Raw genomic sequence first — 19,265 nt, forward strand, 5'->3', positions numbered from 1 at the left:
ATTATTTTGGATATGTAGAGATGAGCAAACAATATTAGAGTTGACTGTATGTCTAGGGTTGACTAGTTGTATATTGATTCACCAATTCCATTATTCTTTTCACTTAAAAGAATAATCCTGGATTGATAAGATTTCTACAGAAGAAATTCAGGGTTTTTTTTTTTTTTTTTTTATGCTGGCTTTACACATTTGAAGAGCTGACATAAACTTAGTAACTAAACAGAGAAAACTGAAGAGTTAATTTACTTTCTTGAATATGTACCATAATATAGTTTTCACAAATCTGCATGAACTGAAAGAGAGTAATGCTGGTTTTTATGGTGTATGCTTGATTTTCTGAAGGACATGGCTGCAAACGTTAGATTACATAATATTTCCATTCTGAAGAGCATTTTGGAGGTGTTCGAGCTCAACTCTAAAAATATTGTCAGTGAAAATCATTCCAAAGTTCCAAAAAAACTACTGACCCCAAACAAAATGTTATTTTTATGGAAATTATCCAAAAGTTCAGTGTTTAACATTGTTCTCTTGATGATGGTCCAACATCTTACAGCTGTGATCCCAACCATAAAGTTTTGGACATGTAAAAAATATATTGTTTCTTTCTTGGTCAGAGATTGATTTATATGTTTTCTAGCTACATGTGACAATGTACTCAACTTACAGTGCATTTCTGCTTATTAGCAAACTGCTATGATTATTTCTTAATATGGGCAGAAACATTCTTGGAAATAGCTTGAAACCCAGTATCATAGTTTTATTATCCAAGGAATAACTATTTAGTCTGGGCGGTGAGTGAAAGGGGAGGTTCTACTAAAGTAACAGGAAACTAGCACATTGTACATTGTTGTTGCCCAACAGAGGGCTATTGCACAATAGAAAAATGTGATTATTACTTTTTACAGGCCATGTGTTAGTGGTTGGAAATGCTAACTACCCTTTTGCGTAAGTAATATATTTTCCTCTTGTCCAAGAAATAAAAATGCAGAAGAGTGGCTCTAGTCCATTAAAAAATCACATGCAATTTGGGAAATTTGGTAAGGTTTTCATTAAAGAGGATTTCTTTTTCTATTCTGGTGACTTTTCATTGATGTGGTCAATAGTTATTTTTATACTTTTTTGGGTAATTATGCAAACTAAGCATTCCAGTTATCACAATCTTACATATATATGTTTGTGTTTTGTCATTCATTGATTATGTGTGTGCACATACACACGCGCACCAGAATTGTGTTGCAGAGTATTCCAATGATTAAAAGAATGTTCATCTTCCCTCGATGTTCCATCCTCATGGGCGGACTTTGCATAGAAACCATCAAAAAGAAATTGCTATTAGCAATCAAGTACAATCTGAGCCTTTGCATAGAAATGTAATGTTTAAGAACACTGTCTTACATATGTAGAGAACAAATGTATAGGCACCAAGCGGGGAAAGCGGGGGGCAGGGGTGGTGGTGGTGGGATGAATTGGGAGATTGGGATTGACATATATACACTAATATGTATAAAACAGATAACTAATAAGAACCAGCTGTATAAGAAAAAATAAAATTAAATTAAAAAAAAAGAACACTGTCTTTAGAGTCAAAAAAACATGGTGTTCAAATTCTAGGTCTGCCACCAGCTATTTGTGTGACTTTTGGCAAGTTGTTGATATCTCCCGGGATTAATTGTCTGATATTTAAAATGTGGATAATCATTACTACTTGCTAAACTTTTTAAGGATTGCGTGAGATGCTTGTAAAACACTTAGCATAGTGCATGGCACACATTAACCATGGGAGAAATGAAAGCGAATGTTAATAACTCATTACACAAACACAAATTAAACCTTTATCCCATGCCAAAGAGTGGGCTAAACCCTGGGGATACAAGTGAGATATAGAGACAGACACAATAAATATAGTCACACACTAATGCAAAATTTGAAGCATGCACAAGATCTACTGGTTGCAGACCAAGAAAAGCATTGAACTCTGCCAATGGAGATCGAAAAAGATTCGCCAGATGGGGTGATGTTTGAGCTGAGCTTTAAAGAATTAGTGAGAGTTTGCCAGGCTGAAGAGGGGAAAAGGGCATGGTAGGCAGAGAACAATATGTCAATGGCATGAAGGCATGCAAGGACATGGTGAATCTGGGGAACTGAAGTAGACTTCCTTGGTTTGATCGGAGTTTATATACAGTATATTACCCAGAGAAGCTGGAACAATAGACAGGACTTGATTGCCATTTGGGGAGTTTGTCCTGAGGACCAGTGGTACTGAAAACTGGAGAAGGGCAAGTATCAGAAACTGAGAGCAAAGCAGAGTTTGGGTGTTTCTGTGACTAGTTTAACATGTGACCTTATTTTCTATTTCAGAAACACTTCTATAAGTAATAAGAACCCATAAAGTGAGTATTGGTAATGACTGGTATTTATTTTTGAGCCTTAACTTTTAAAAGAGTAGCTAAAGTCTATGTGAAGACCATATAGCCGCGTATTATTTAAGATTCTGTTGCAAGACAGTGTCACATAATTGAGTAGGTGATTGACCTTTTTGAGATCCTGAAGTTACTTTCTATTAATACAGTAGTATATAGCCATTTATGTAAACACCTCCTAGGGCCTTCTGCAGACCAGGTTTCCAAGCGCAGATGACTGAAAAATACAGATTCCTAGTGCCACTCCTGGAGATCATGATTCAGTAGTTTTCATGATGGGCCCAGGAACCTACAGTTAAAAACATGTTCACCCCCAGTTTATTCTTATGTGCAGCTTCATTTAAGAACCATAGCTGTAGATCAACAGAAGATCCAATTTCCTTAAACATATACTCTCAAAAAGTTTATTTCATATCACATGGCTTATCATTTCTTTTCTTATATTTTTTCCCATGGATATCAAATATGTTTTTTGACTTACTGTAGCTACTAATTTTTAAGTCAAGTTTTCTGATTAGGTACATTTGGAATAGACACCTAGATACAAAACAAAAATTAGCTGCAGATAGTCTTTTTAAAATATATCAAGGAAATATGAACTGAAAAGAATAAACATATTAAAAAGAACAAAGAGAGAAGGAAATGATCCTGAATTATATTTCCTAAATTACATATAACATATTTTAAGTTCCAAGTAAAAATAAAAACCACAGAAAATGCTCAATCACCCTTTTAAATATAATGCAGTTATAAATAAAAGAGTTGTTCTCCTTAGAATCACAAATATAATTTATTTATTGAGAATTATTCAAATTATGAATATCAGTTCACAGTTTTCCAGATGTTTAGAAATATCTGTGTCTGTCTTTATAAAAGCTGCTTCTTGGTGAATTTCTTGCAAGATACCACTAAGGGGAGCTATTGAGCTTAAGCAGCTCCACTTCCAAGACTTTTTCAAAAAGCTGAGAATGTATCCTGCACTCTAAACTGAGGACTAAGTATGACTGAATCTATGATTCAAACCAATTAAATAAATATCCCATCAAAAGTACAAAATTTATTGCTAGGTAGTTTCTCTTTATTGGGTGTAGAAGGAAATTCAACTGGAAAGGCAAGGCTTTATACCTTCAAAAGAACACAAGTGGTGTGAAAATGGGGTTAATCTGATGAATTTTGGATCTAGAGTTGGACCTGAAATTTATGTATAGAGGATGAAAATTCCAACTTTTTTTCCTTTTTGTTAAGACATCACCGAAGAAATTTCACAACGGAGGGGAAATTGCTACGGTATAACTTCTTCAGCAAATATGATTTATCGTGTAAATACATATTTAAGGGTCTTTGAACTGTGGGCACGGGACAGGACAGCTTGACCCAGTGGTGAAGAACAGAGCTGAAAGTCAGCAAGGCCAAATTCCTTCTCAGCTATATTATTACCAAATAGAACTGACTTGAGAAATGCATTAAAACCTTTTGTTTTGTTTTGTTTTTGTTTTAATAAAATAGAAACACTTATTTCTTTGCTATTATTTTAACTCAGGAATTTATTCCAAATAAAGGGAAAATATGAAAGAATGATAGGTTTAAAAAAAAAATAGGCGACAAATTCTCCAAATGGAAATTTAAGCTACTTGATTTATCTACTCTGTACAGATGATCCTTAAACAACACAGGTTTGAACTGTGAAGATCCACTTATACATGGATATTTTTCAACAGTAATATTACAGTACTATAGCTTCTGGTTGGTTAAATCCCCAGATGCAGAGGAACCATGGATATGGAGGGCGACAATAAATTATACTTGGATTAACCCTCTGAAGTTGTTTAAGGGTCAACCATCGTTTAATACATGAATTAGTTCAATTGTACTTCCATTTAACTTCCAAGATGCTTCTGAGGAACTATTCGCAGAAAAATAATTTGATGTATCATTACATGCTCTGCTAAGTGCTGTAATTTGGGGAGTTACCTTGAGCCCATTTTTGCAAAGATATTAAGACTGAAATAACATTTTGCCACCAATTGAAAATGGTTAATGTAAGAGATGTTAATCTATTTGTGTCATTCTTTTGCGGATTCTGAAACAAGTCTGTCCTGACTGAAAGGCACTGAGTGTAAATTTTCTGACGTGAAAGAAGATAAACCCAAACTTCTTGCCATGGCGCCCAGGATGCTTGTCCTGTGACCTGGCCCCTGCTTATGTAGTCAGCAACCTTGAAGACCTCATCCTTCTCTTCCTAGTCACCTCTGCACTTCACCTGCCACACTCACAGTGTTTACAGATCCCGTATGTTTGATTCATTTCCCTAGAATGCATTCTCTAGTATCCCTTGCTCTAACTCAGACTTAAGTACTCACATGTCACCCCTTCAGGGAAATCTTCCTCACTCTTCTAACTTTCTCTTAAGCTGGATTATTTATGTTTCTCCTCTCTTTGCTCTTTAAACTCCCAATTAGTAATCCTGTTGCAATAATCAAGGAGAAGATGACTTGCGCTGTCTGTTTTTAAAAATAGTAAGAGCAATGACAGATAACTAAAAATTAATGAACACTTCCATGTGCCAGGCATACTTCTAAGAGCGAGCACTGTGTCTATAAGCTCTATTATAACCTCCATGGGAAGATGAGGAAAACGAGGGCTCTTCTTAACCACCGTGTTCCTCTGCCTCCACAACTGTGTCTCAATAGAGCACAATGTGACACGACATCCTTGTATTCTTGTTTTATTTCACACTTAAACTACTGAATACAAAAAAACAAAAAAGAAAAGACAGTGTGCGGGTGTGGACTAACATAGGAAAACATAGAGGTTTTGTAAATATTAGAACATACTTACTTGACCTCTTGAAACTTCAGTTTCCTGAGCTGCCAGTTGCTCCTCAGAACCTAAGAGCACTTTGCAGTAGATGTTTTGTGTCTTCACCATCCAGTTACCTCATGCTCTACCCTCTTCTGTTTTATTGCTACAAGTCTGTTTAGTTTTCATTATTTCCACTCGTCTCCCAATGACATAGAGGTAGGATATTGCATACATATATATATCTTATCATTCATATCTAACTTAGAAACTTTATTTGACTTTTAAAACTACCACTATTACATTTTTGAAATTCTAATAAAATTATCAGAGATTTTTATATTTTGTTACATTTAATATCAGAAAAAGAGAAAGAAAAACTGTATGAATTTAAATTTCACAACCCCACTGAGGCTTGAAGGCAGTCCCATTATAAATAATTTCATTTTATGGCAGATATCATAAACACCAATAATAACAACTTTTCAGAATCTATATTTCCATAATATGCTTCAGTATAATCAACTTGCTTTTGCCAAATCAAATACTTTCCTTATGAATTGATTGTTGTCAGTAGGTCTTTACAGATTTTTTCCCCCTGTGTTGCTTAAATAGTTTCATTACTCACTGAAGATTCAAGATCTGAAATTTTGAATTCTCGCTCCACGTCCTAACAGAACTTTCCATGTGCCTTTCCCCCAAACGCAACTCCAGTCCATCTTCATGGTTCTGATGCCTAGAATGCTACCCTGGACTTCTTGCACTCAAAAGGGACATTACCTAGAGTGCCAAGGGAACTGTCAGAGATACTGGATACTGCATACTATGATGCCTTCTTGTTGTAAGTCGTCAGTATTAAAAGAACAGTTAAAAGTGCAAGGAGAAAAAAGAAACCCAAAATGTTTTACTATTTGCAATATTTACAATTTACTCATTATAAAAGTAAAGGGTATCCTGTATTTTATTTTATAATATTTAAAAAATATAACAGTGCATTACGATTTTCATTACATAACTATTTTAAGCTTAGTATTCTTTTATGTGGGCTAATTTCTTTTGAATCAACTACCTTTTGTTTGAAAGTTCACTTGAAATTAGTAAGTTCAGTGTTGTTTTTTTTTCAGTGCAAAATTTCTTAACTTCACTTTGAAATTCTACCCAGCATATTAGGTTAGATTACAAAATTCTTGGAAACTAAATCACATACAATTTACATGTTGAAAATTTCCTGATCTAAGCATGTTTGCATAGTGTGTTTTGAACTAGATCTTGGGTCTTATACAATTTCATCTATTGGATAAGCAAGTAAACTTATTCTGATTTTCATTTGCTGTCAAAGAACGTGTTGGTAAATTTCACCTATTAAATCAGTCAAATTTTGTTCATTACTTTTGCCATGAAATTCATGACTAGCTTGTGAAATGACTATTACTGCTCTCTTTACAAAAAATGACTCTGCATATGATATTTTGATTGTTTCACATACTGTTTATGAATTTACGAGGATATGTGTATATTGCTTATCTTCAGAAATTAGACAGTGATATGGCTGACACCGCTATTTCAAAAACCGTTGAAACCTGCCTAGTAGCATTGTTGATTGTCCTCCCAAAATTTTCAGTAGAGATCAGTCTTCTCGAAGTATTAATGAGTATCTTGGAAATTAATTTATGTGTTTATCTTTGTTGTAACACTCATTCTCTACCTTGTCTCCCTCCTCACAGCCCACCCTCAACTCATGTTGACTGCTGCTATAGGCTACCATCTTATACATCAAGGTAGAGAATATGTATGAGTCTATGGAATGTTTATGTCAAAATTTTTTTCATATCATCCTTTAAAAAATTTATTGCAGCAATTTAAATATAAAAAATACCACCCAGTTTTTTTCTAGGAATAGCCTCTTTGAAAATTCCTATCATATGCATATTGCCAGACTTAAAGTATGTAAGATAGTTTATTATGGACAGGATTTCCTACAAAATTATTTTAAAAGCAGAATACACAACTGTCAGACCATCTTTTGAGTGATTCCTTTAAGAAGTATGGGCAATGATTTCTTTAATACTTCACTATAATGAATGTTTAAAAAACATTTCATATTTTTGTGATAAATTATTTTTCCTACTTTTGTGTCATTAAATTTTTTTTTTTCTTTTGGCTGAGCTGCGCGGCATGTGGGATCTTAGTTCCCCGACCAGGGATCGAACCTGGGCTCCCTGCAGTGGAAATGCAGAGTCTTAACCACTGGACCACCAGGGAAGTCCTCAATTTAAATTTTAAATGTAACAACTTTATTTAATATACCACTAGTCAACAATAAGTTGAAAGTACTGCCTGAAGTGTAGACTGCTTTGAAAATCTGAGTCTTAAAAATGTTTTTCTTGGTGAATTTTCATTCTCTTGCTCTAAATCTTTCTGAGTTGACAATCATCCTACCCCAGTCCCACTAACACATGCTAAAGTAACACAATAAAGAACGCTTAAATTTGTTGACTTACCCAATTCATTTACCTTAGAGGACCAAAAACCTCAGTTATATCAATATTTGATTCTGAAGATTAACAATTGATATTTTAAAACTGTTTTTCATCCTCACATATTCCTCTCATGAGAGAACACAATGACAGTGTGTTTTCATGTACAGCTTAGTCAGAATAACACTGGTATTTGAATTTTCCCATTTTTCTTCAGTTAGGTGTGTAGGTTCACAGTTCAGTCTTTCATACTTGAAATACAGGTTCTGGAATCTGTTTATGGTAAATATCCACCAAACGCCTTTTTTTTTTTTTTTTTTTAAAGAGAATCACTAAGCCAAGAGCACTGTCTTCATCTTTCATGAAATATAGTTTTCCAATTAACAGGAAAGTCCTTCATTTCAAAAGTCTGAACAGAATGCTACTTGAAAATTCATTCCAGCTGGTTAAATTGAAGAACTGAAAGAATTCCAAAGAAAGAATATTCTCTTGGCATTTATCATTTGACTTTCATTTGGATAAATTTCCATTTGGTCCAAGAACTTGTCTCAGAATTTTGTTCTTCTGAGACAAAAAAAGAAGTGTTGATAGGCATGTTTGACTGTGCTGTACTTCCTCCCTTACCCAAATTGTGTACTCAGTTGTATTGACAGGAGGAGATGGCCTCATACTTGCTGACACATTGGCAGTGATTGATTATACAAGAAATGTTGATATTATTCTAGTCACTTTTATCATTTTATGCACGAGTTGACTGTGCTGTCTAATTCTCATTCTACCACATCCCACTCTTTCTTTCCTTTGAAGCTTTTTACTGCTTGATGGAGGAAAAATGTAACTCTAATCTGGAATTACATCACAGGGGGGAAAACAACTACCAAGCATTTTATCTAGTGTGTGTTACTCCATATTTTTAGTAAAGATGTCACACTCTTTTATAGTTATAATTTAGTATTTTCAGCAATTTATTGATTACTTATGTAAAGCTAATTTTTTTAATGCAACTTCAGTACATTCTCAAATGTTTTCACTATTAATACTAGTTTCAGTAATACTAGTTTTAGTATTTTCTTTCTTTTTTTGTTACAGATTCTATCTCAAACTATTGACTTCTTAACTAGCTTAGAAAACATAGAGTACCCCATGTAGCCTCTACTATATTAAAATTTGCAAGAAATAAAGTTTCTTCATTAATGTAAATAAGATAATAAGGGGTGTATTTCACCTGTAGCAGATAACACAAGCTGTTTTAAGTACTTTTTCTCTCACTCTGTTCGTGTGAATATCTGTTCTTAATTAGAAATACTTTTCACATGCATTTCCATAAGCAACAAGGTAGCTCCTTGTAATTATTTCATCAACAGTGGTTACATATACTTGAATGGAATACAAATGATTTCATTTCTTTAAAAGTTTTGGGCAGTTGAGCGTTCACTAATCTAGAAATATCCACCCTATAATTGAGATTAGTAATATTTTACCACATCTCATTTTACAGTTTTTCATTGTACTTCCTTTCTCGTGGTATTGATGCATGTTAGTGTGGGGGAGGAGTTGGGAGAGTAGACACATGTGCAACAAATGTGTGTGTATGTTTGTGTATACATATAAATACATATGCACATATTTATTTATAGGCCCCTTCCCACCACAGATGGAAAAGTTCTATTTTTCTGGTGGATTTAAAAATATTAATTCAAAGACAGAAAGCCTGTTTTCCAATTTAATTTTCAGTAAGTCTGAAAGGAGATTTAGCCAATTACAAGAGTTCTTCAGAAACCCGAACCTTTAAAATTAAGAGACTCTGCTAAGTTATGTGACTTTTACCTTTTTCTTATCAAACATATTTTCCATATGTTAAATTTAATTTAACTTAAATTAAGTTGCACCCTTTCTTTTTTTCTTTGCAAACTTTCAAAATGTTGTGGGAAAAATAGAATGTGTTGCTCTAATAAGCATCTGATTAATGCAGAAGAATTTAAAGAATTATGTTCATTTTTTGGATACTCAAACTTTTACATGTGGACTTCCCCTCCTAACATTGACATTATCATGAGAAGTCCAATTTCCCTCTTCTTTCTTTGCTACTAATTAGTCCATTTCCTTCCATTGTTTTGATTGGGTCCCTAAGTGTATATTTTATGTATTATCTACATATATTATCTACTGAATTTTGATCTATATTTCCAGGCCCTTTTTAATATGTCATGATGATATTGAATTATGCTTCTACTTTTTATAAAATAGGAATAACATTGTAGTAATAACTGTAAATATGATGGACTTACCTTTGTAGAAACTCAACCTTAATTTTGTTTCCCTATAAAAATATTTAGAAAGAAAATACAATTCACAGGATGGGTTATTTCAGGTCGGGTGGATAACGTTGGGGCTTCCAGCAGTGGGTTCCTGATTCATTTGCATAATTTTGTGCACAGAGAACCTGGAGGCATAGGAGGCCTCCATACCTGGTACACAGGTAAGCACTGCTACCATTGCTCCAAAGAATGTGGCAGTTTTGCCTTTCTCTTTGGCACAAGCCTGTACACAATTGTGACTCAATAAATATTGGTTAAAAAAATTAAATGAAAAGATGAATAATGCTCTCTTTTCTTGATTTAATGCTTGTCATTCTATTTGAGGGAGAGACGGGGAAGGACAGACATAGAGAGAGATGCTTTTGGTGTTATTATCACATATGCAAGCATGCTGTGATTACCCAGTATTTTGAACAACTTGTCTTAATGAATGACATTTATTATTATGGAGTCCTCTGCCAGTTAGCCACTTCCATACAATATTGGTTTCAAGTGACTACAATCCACTCCAGAGAGCTGCATCATGGTTGCAGGGAAATAATTTTAACTTGTCATGCTCTAGAAGATCATCTTTGGGACCAAACCAATGATGAATAACTAGAGTATCCCTAAGGCTGTTTCAAGTAGAGAACTTAGAAGTCCAGGTTGCGACAGAGGTTACAGACCATCCTCTCTTCTATTGTGAGAAGGAACTTAAATTCTAGAACAGTTTTAGGGATTTGAGGGCTCTAAGGTTTCCCTGAGACTGGGAATGTGGACAACCTCTCAGCCCAAAACTGGGAAAGAGTGGCCTAAGAAAATTTTTCTGAGACTGGAGAATAAAAGGTGGTCAGGGAGAGAGTGGGGAAATGGAGGAGGAGAGGAAGGGACTTGGATGATTATGAAAAGTTGAAAGATGGCAAAATAGCTTTTTTCTTCCTTAAATTATCTTCCATAGCAGGCACAAATGATGCTTTATTTGGTGGAGTAGGGAATGTTGTCTTCTTTTAAAATAATGAAATATGACCCTGGCTCATCTTGGCCCAATCTTAGGGCTTTTGAAGTGGTACTGCACAGTCTCAGAAGTTTGATTTCCCCTTGAGTTTTGACTGACTGTGGCTTTTGTTGTAATCCATTGAATTTTGTGTTTGGTGGAATTCCACCAAAAGGAAGGGCCCTTGGGTAATATGATGAAACTGTCAATTTAAGAGGGTGTAGCAAGGGCAGCAAATGGCACGTGTAATGCAATTAACGAGAGAAAGTCGTAGGAAGGACTTAAGCAAATGAGCTGAAAATGAAATAAACTGTAACAGTTTCTGAAGGAATGAAATCTGTCTTACACCATCTCCACAAAAATGAATCCTTATTGTTTAATTGAGAATTTAAGAATCAAATAAGATGCTCTTGGAAATAAAAAGGCCAAATGAAATAGAAAAAAAAATGTTCTAAAGGAATAAATAGTTTTTAATATTCCATGTTTTGGTTTTTTACCTTCTGAGCAAAGTGCACAATCTTCCTGTGTCCCTGGAGACCATATGAAGGTAGAAAGGGGAATATATGACCAATGATTGATATAAACCCTTCCCTTATCTCCAGGGAACTTTTAGGAAAAAGGGTAGTAGTCAGGAGGTGATTAAAAATGCTGAGGAGTAAGAATATTTAAGGATGGCAGGAGTAAGATTGGCAGATTTATCTCTCTGCTGTGCTGGGGGTTGAGGGGATGGGAAGAAGAATCCTTTCTTCTCTATTACACATTGGCCACCCTTAATCAAGTACATTTTGGGGCCCTGTAAACTCTCTTGGTACTTTTTAGATGCACAGGCCTTGAAGAGTGAAGCACAGAAGGCTGTCTCCTGGGCAGCCTTCCCTGAGTATGAACAGGTCTAGGTGTGGGTGATGAATCTCTCCTAACAGAAAACAATACCCATGATTTCTAAAAATCAGCAAATATTTCAGAGATCACTGAATGCTCTAATAGATGATTTTTGCTACTGCTCACAACACATAATAAGCATTGTATTCTTTATGTATGTTAATATATTTTACATTTTTGATTCATACATGGATTAATATATTAACATATTTTGCTGTACTAGTTGTTAAATGTTTTGAAAATCACTCCTTGCCTATATACATCCTTTAAGATACATTTCAAAGGCTGCTTTCTCCATGAAGCCTTCCCCAGTTATTCTCCAGCAGGTGAGTAGGGATGCAGTCAAGTATAGCTTCTATGACCTTGGACTTTGAAGTTAGAAAGATCTGAGTCTGATTCTCTGCCAAACCATTTAGTCATTTTCTATCCTTGGGGGATGTTGCTTAAACTCTCAAGACCTCATTTAAAAAAATATGTGCTTAAAAATATGTGTGGCATTCAATTAAATGTCAAACATCTGAAATGGGTATCAGAGAATGTATATTTTAGATTTGGCTATATTACTTAGCAGCAACGTGACCTTAAGTGAAGCGCTTTCTGTGATTCAGTTGACTCATTTATAAACACGAACAGATAATTCCTATTCTTCTCACTACTTGGGATAGGTGTGAGGAACAAATGATATATAACTACTTAGAAAATTGAAAAAATAATAAAATTATAACCCCTAAAATAATGATGATATGATGGTGGTGGTGGTCTCTATGAAGACATAAAACAGTTGAGTAAATCAAATCACCTTTGAAAACAGAAGAGCCCTAATTTGACTAAAATAAAACCTTAATTTTCTAAGACTTTTGGTGGAAGTCCTTAACCCACTCAAGTCCATCTGCTTTAAAATTTTAAAAATCTTACTCCTTATGTATTGCTCAAACATGTTATTGTCTCTTCATTCTCATTTAGTTCAAGCCTCTTACCATCTCCAGAGTGTAATTCTGCAAAACTAGGGACACTGCATTTTTTTGCTTCCAGCTGTTTTCCACTTTGCTGTCAGGTTACCCCCTTATAGCACGGAGGGCTGCTCTGCTGTTCCTGTTGGTCTCTTGTTTTTTTAATCTCCCCTGTGCCTGTATTTCCAAAGTTGGGAATACATAGCTTAGAAGGCCCTTCAGAATCTGACTCCAGTCTATTTAATAGTGTTATTTTTTACCCTAATTTGCCTTTGCTTCAGCTATACCACATGTCTCATGAATATCTGATCACATCACATTCTTTCTTGCTTTTGTGCCTTAGATGCTCGTCCTTAATGGAAAGCTTCTTTAGCTGGAAGAATTCTACGTGCTTTTCAAGAGCCAATAACACTTTACCTCCTCTGTTTCCAGAACACTGTACCCATCTGTCTATTTTGCCATTATTTGTTTACAACTAACTCTCACATGAAATTGTGAACTCTTAAGTGAGTCTCATACAGATTTGTGTATCTTCCTTGTCATTTTCACTTCTTGCATCTAGCATGGTTCCTGGCATACAGTAGTTACTCAACACATAAAGTCACAAGAAAGGATGAATAGGCAGAGTGTTCAATGCCAGAATCATACAGAGCTAGACAAGCGGTGATACCACAAGGCTTAAACAGCAAAAGAGTTTAACGACAATTCTATTCATAAAAACAGATTTTCTAGTAGGACATCAAGTTATTTATCAGACTTAGTTTGCCTTTGCCACAATTATATTGCTTTGTCAGTTTCTTTATATTCTTTTTAGTAAAGGAATCTTTGCTTTTGGTGATGATGTGATCCAGTAAATAAAACTGTTCTATATGAGGCATGGCATCATTACGTCACCCCAGCTGGAAGCAGTAAGGATACAAGGCTTACTCATGGTTCCATCACATCCAGCTTCCAATTTTCTAAGCTTCGGTTTGTCCGCTGATTAATATGCACAACACATGCATGATGAGTTAGGGATGATGGATTTAGTCATATTTTCTACAGTCTGTTTATGAGAAGGATTAACTTTCCTTTTTAAATCAGTGAGAGATAGTCAGAGGGGACACACAGGCAGAGTAATGAAAGAACTGGGCAGACTTAGCCGAATCTGTCAACAATTTCTTATGGAGGAAATCATCACTGTAAATGTTCACTTCATAAAAAGAAGCAATGCTAGTTGATGTTTGGTCCTTGGCTTGGTAATCATTTATTTACCCAGGGTCCATTCAGAGAGCATTATGTAAATTGGGAGCCCTTCAAATTTCTAAGAAGCATGATCTACTTTACTGGAACAGCCGTGTCGCAGGCAGAATAATAGCCTCCCAAAGATGTCCATGTCCTAATGCTGGAACCTATGAATATGCTACTTTACATGGCGGATGGGAATTAAGGTTGCAGATGGAATTAAAGTTGCTAATCAGCTGACTTTGAGATGGATAGAATATCTGGGATTATCTAGGTAGGCCCAGTCTAATTTCATGAGTCCTTAAAAGAACTTACAAGGAAGAAGAGGCAGAAGAGAGGGCCAGAGAGATGCTATGTGCAAAGGGCTCACCCTGCCATTTGTAGCTTTGAAGGAGAAGGAAGAGGCCCTGGGCCAAGGAATGTGGGCTGTCTATACAGGCTGGAAAAGGCAAGGAAGTGAATTTTCCCCAGCGCTACTAGAAGCAAACACTGCCCTGTGGACACACTGATTTTAACCTAACTAGGCATGTGTTTGTCTTCTGACATATAGAACTGTAAGACGATAAATTTGTGTTCTTTAAGATACTATATTTTTGGTAATTTATGGCAGCAGTAGAAAACTAATATGAGCCCAAACTTTGTAATGGTTTTCTTATATTTCAGTTCATAAATATATGCCAAAAATGGTTTTGAAGACCACTATCCTACTATTCAGATGCTCTAGGTAACCTGAATGGATCATCTTGGCTCTGAATAGCATCTAACTTGTCTAGACAGACTGTTAGAACATAAGCACCACAGATTTCTTTCTGGCAACTTTATTCCTCGAAATTTGGAGAAATAGAATTTACTGGTGACCAAGCCTGCAAAAAGCAGCTGTGTCAGAAATACTAATTTTTTAAAAAGTCATACCTCTAATACTTATCCAATTCTTGTGAGAACCCAAAATTTGCTTTTCCTAAAAATGATCTGATTAATTATAAGACAAATTGTGAAACAAGATGGGTCCTTCCCATCTTATTTTTTTGTATATGGTGCATACATTTTCAGTGTCAATTTGTGAACAAGGATTCCTATTAAGCAGAAATTCATCTGGAGTGTATCATCTGCAAGATCAGCTTTAAGAGAAATGAAAAAAATGTGAAGACAGGGAGATTCTTTAAGAATGAAATTATGCCTTCCTCCATGCGCCCACACCAATGTGGTTACAGAACTTTGGGGAATTTATTCCAATGTTTTCTGTACTCATGGTGTTCATTGCTTCAGTTCTTCCTATCAGAACCTCCTGAGGTCAGAAAATTTTGCCCTTTTCAGAGACTTTTTTCAGCTAGTGAAGGCTTCTGAGCTAACCAGAAATCAAAATGGGATGCTGCATTTTGTCAGAACTGCATGTTTAGTCTGCTTTCTTAGGAATAATCAAGAAAAGTTATATGTGAAAAGACACAGATGCTCCTTTCTCAGTGATATTTTCATACTTTTGAAGTATAATATGAAAAAATCTAGTTGAAATCTAGAACAACATGTATTTTGTATATCCATGTATTTTATTGATTTATAGAAGCTCACGAAAGATAAATATCTTTTGGAAATGCCTAAGATTATATATATAATATTATTATATTATACATAATATGTAATACAAGGCAATAAATGTTGTATCATAGTGATGTTGACCCTTAGTCCAGAATGTCTTTCTTTGAAAATGTATAGTAAACAGATATTCTACTATTTATTCTGACTTATAATTGAGCATATTTATAGCATGGAGAATATTTTTAATTTATCAGACTTCCAATAATTTTAGGAAAATCTCGAAAAGGTACCTAAAAATTAAGTTGCCCCAAATTTAATCATATTACTTATCTTTCCTTTTTATTATTATGTGAAAAAAGTAGGACTCAAATTAAAGTTGCCTTAAGACATATATTTTGTTATGAGTTTAGTAACTAAAAAGCATGTGTGTATATGTTAGAGAATCTCAAGGAGTTGTTTGTAATATTTAAAGTTGTTGTCCAACCCAAATTCTATAAAATGTTACTATTTAACTATAATATACCATCTATTGCTTAAAAATCTATACAGTGAAATAGAATTAGTTAACATTTCAATATTTGGATTAAAGATGACTATAGACTCTCTCATAGGATGTAAAGCCCTAGAAGAGCAGCTAAGTAAATACCTATTAATATTCTATTAATACCAGTTTCATTTCACACTTCATTTCTATTTCAGAAATGAGTCAAAGGACTGTATTCAACAGATTGAGACTAATACTAGTGAAATAAAATTTATTATTCTATTCTATCATTAAAAAAACCAGCAAAACGCCAATAACAAAAACAAAACTTTAAGACCACTACTTGGCTCTCTCTGACTCCCTTCCCTGGACAGCCATTAAATAATTGACTTTTGAGGAAAAACAAGCACATTTGTAAAAAGTCTGGCTTCTTGTGAGTCCTTTCTCCCTTTGTCTTTCATCTCTTTTACTCAAGTTATAAAAAAAGAGAAAGTAGATGCAAATCTTTTTAATTTACATTTTTAAAAACTTCTTTTCAGTTCCTGTTTCACCAATTTAGTTTTTCACCTAGCTTTGATTATTCATCTTTATAGTTCCTGACTTACTATGTTCACACCTTATCAAAAATTCTAATAGAATATAGAGTTAAGTTCTTGTGACCAGAACTTATTACTGGCATGGAACATTTGGTGCCAACCTCCAACGAATCCCAGATTACATTTGTATCCACGTCCTCTTTTTGACAGGGTACTATCTTCTGCTGTCTCTGGGCAAATACACAGGTCCTGTCTGCTGGAAGACCAGCTGGGTTTAAGAAGGAGACGGACTCTCATGGTTGACAGCTAACCAGATGAATGCGCCTCTTCTGTACAGCTGAGGTAAGGAATTGTCATCAGTGAGTGTTTGGTACAATTTGGTAGCTTGAAAGGCTGGGAATTCACATTTGTGATATTTAAGCAGATTTTAGTCTCATTGGCTTATTCCCAAGAATTGGGTAACATGTTATAGTTTTTGATGACTTGTTGGTTATTTGTTATTCTTCTAAATTCCCAAAGAATGAGCAAAATATCCAGTGGGAACACTGACATGAGCAACAGACTTAGCAGTCACTTTTGTGAGCCATCAGCCGTGGCACATCACATTAAAAACCCCAAACGCAGGCCAACCTTGGGTCAGAATTCTCCCCAGTTAGAGGAAGACTCTACCATGAAGGAAAAGAGCAAGTTCAGAAAGAGTCTTGGCTTAAAATGTAAGGTTTGAGAATCTTAGTAGAGTGAAAGGGGTGGAAACAGGTAGTGTTTATTAGAAATAAAAATTTGCTGCCACAGAGAAGCACAGGGATTATCAAGAGTATAGTAATTCAGCTACAAGGAATTCATACCTTGTAACGGGTGTCACCTGAGTTAAATGAAGATGAACTTTGACTTTTATTTAAAATTAAATAAATATATAAACCCTAGAGTAAAATATTTCTTCTTTAAAATGTGTCTTGAGGTTTTTCATTATCCAAACCCTGGATTATCGTAAATTCATCCTAAATTTCTTTCCGGTGACTCCTAAGATAAAGTGCTTTTTTTTCCCCTTTCCTAGACATTAAAACACATTTCACTCTTTTTTTTTTTTTTTTTTTTTTTTTTTTTTTGCGGTACGCGGGCCTCTCACTGTTGCAGCCTCTCCCGTTGCGGAGCGCAGGCTCCGGACGCGCAGGCTCAGACGCGCAGGCTCAGCGGCCATGGCTCACGGGCCCAGCCGCTCCGCGGCATGTGGGATCTTCCCAAACCGAAGCACGAACCCGTATCCGCTGCATCGGCAGGCGGACTCTCAACCACTGCGCCACCAAGGAAGCCCCACATTGTGCTCTTTTAAAGGCTTATTCTTTCCATCTGCTTGACCATATTAAGAATAGTCATGAAAACTGGCTGACCTAAAACAAGTGGGATTTTAGGACCCAAAGAAGCTAATAGTAAGGAGTGAGCATTTAGGTCTATTCACCAAGAAAAAGGAGATAACAAGTTCCCTGACACTGGAGCTTCAATTCCTTTGTTACAGGCTTGTACTTCAGCTTCTTTTTCTGCTTAGTCATTGCTTTAACTCCCACTCTGAGATTAATTGCATGACCCTTGGAGATGAATGATCTTCCACTTAATCTTAGCCAATGCAATCTGGACAACCTCAGGGTTGGTGAGGCTCCTCTTGGGTGGTTTTCATTTGTTTTAAGAACATTAAAGTATCTCATAAATCTATATTTATTATATTGGTGAGTAATCTACTATAATTAAATATGAAATGCTGAAGACAATGTTAAGGTAACATTGGGGTCACAAACCTCTTTTTATGGTGGTTTCATGGCTGCAAAAATACCCTGGAATTTGCTTTTGTCTTTATGTCTGCATCTGTTTAACATTACGAAGCATCCAACAGCATATCATTTTCAAATGGGCACTTTATAAGTGTTTTAAAATAATAGCGATGTTTCTTGATTATAAATACACACTGCTTATAACAAAAAAATTTAAGGTGAATCTTGGAGAGAATGCAGCTAACCATACCCTCATTCAATATGAAGTGTCTTCACTCACCAGTATTAGAAAATTTGGTGAGCCAGTTTTAATACAGTATTTAAGAATATTCAGGGTTTAATACTAGATCTGTTCCTACTAGTTTTCGATTGAGACCAGTATGGAGGTAACAGAAATCAGGCAAAGTAATAAAAAAAAATCAGCTCAAGTCCATGAATTTGGATCTATGATTTAGAATGGACTATGATAAATGTGCTAAAATTGACCTTTGTAATACCTTCAGGGAGAAAAAGGATTTGTTATGCAAATTAATATTGGAACAAACAGTTGTTTTTAGAGGTGTTTAAATGATCAAAAGTATAAAATTTTCCAGCCCTTTATATCATTTATGAAAAAAATCAATGTTACGAGGAAGTATTATTTGATAACTGAAGCAGTCACCTAACCAATTTTCCACTTGACTGCAATAGATTAATCATATGCAGTTGAGGAAAGTATCACAATTGCATGATTTTCAAACATATTCTGTAAACACTAGCAAAGCTATTCCTTTGGATTTTCTGAATTTTCAATATTAAGCAAGATGCATCCCTCCAAACCTAACAAAAATAAATACTATGCTTTGGAACTTTGTCTTCAGTAAAGGAACTCAATTTTCTAAGTTAGACAGATGAACAAAACAAAACAAA

The 19,265-nt window shown here is 35.1% G+C and overlaps 1 protein-coding gene and 1 non-coding gene across 2 annotated transcripts in view; both read right to left on the reverse strand.

The window, feature by feature from the left end:
* The window catches only part of RSPO3 (R-spondin 3), a 77,035-nt gene that overhangs the window by 2,691 nt on the left and 55,079 nt on the right, over positions 1-19,265 (reverse strand). The gene's annotated exons all lie outside the window — the stretch shown is intronic.
* Positions 7,409-7,481, reverse strand: TRNAG-UCC (transfer RNA glycine (anticodon UCC)). The gene has a single exon. It is a non-coding gene; the product is annotated as a tRNA-Gly (tRNA).

Source organism: Delphinus delphis, chromosome 14 (genome assembly GCF_949987515.2).
Source record: "Delphinus delphis chromosome 14, mDelDel1.2, whole genome shotgun sequence".
NCBI classification, from domain to species: domain Eukaryota; kingdom Metazoa; phylum Chordata; class Mammalia; order Artiodactyla; family Delphinidae; genus Delphinus; species Delphinus delphis.